Source organism: Stigmatopora argus, chromosome 1 (genome assembly GCF_051989625.1).
Source record: "Stigmatopora argus isolate UIUO_Sarg chromosome 1, RoL_Sarg_1.0, whole genome shotgun sequence".
Lineage (NCBI taxonomy): Eukaryota > Metazoa > Chordata > Actinopteri > Syngnathiformes > Syngnathidae > Stigmatopora > Stigmatopora argus.
In genome coordinates, this window is record NC_135387.1 from 18,000,243 (window position 1) to 18,000,801 (window position 559).

The window sequence follows — 559 nt, forward strand, 5'->3', positions numbered from 1 at the left end:
GATGCTGGTCTTACAGAGGCACAATAATCCACTGGGTGGCGATAAAGTGGAAAAATCCCTCCCGACACATTCATCGAGATCGACCAGCATCGGAAGTCAAGAACAACTGAACTGTGTGATGTGCTCGAATGTTGGAACTGTATTATTGGGTTTGTGGTTAAAAACTATAAAAAGGAGGGAATATTGTGGAATTATGCCTAAATGAATCCATAATATAAGTGATGTCTAATGCCCTAAAATGAACTGTATAACTCGCTTATGTAAGCCCCCGTGAATCTTGTAAACATCCTGCGTACCTGACCAAAAGTAAGTGGTGTTTGCGCCAAAACTATGACAATGGATTGCAGATGTTTCCTGCTTTCGTGGGTCCATAAAAAGCCGTGAGCTTGTATGAAAGATCAGGTTCTTCCTCTGAAGCTGACAAGAGCAGTGTGCTGATTCATTCTTCCATACAATCACACAATTGCAGAGTGGATATTAAAGATAATTTTGTTTTAAAGACAGCTGGGAGGCGGCAATAAAAGGAGTTTTATTTTCATTCATTCAGTCATTATCCATA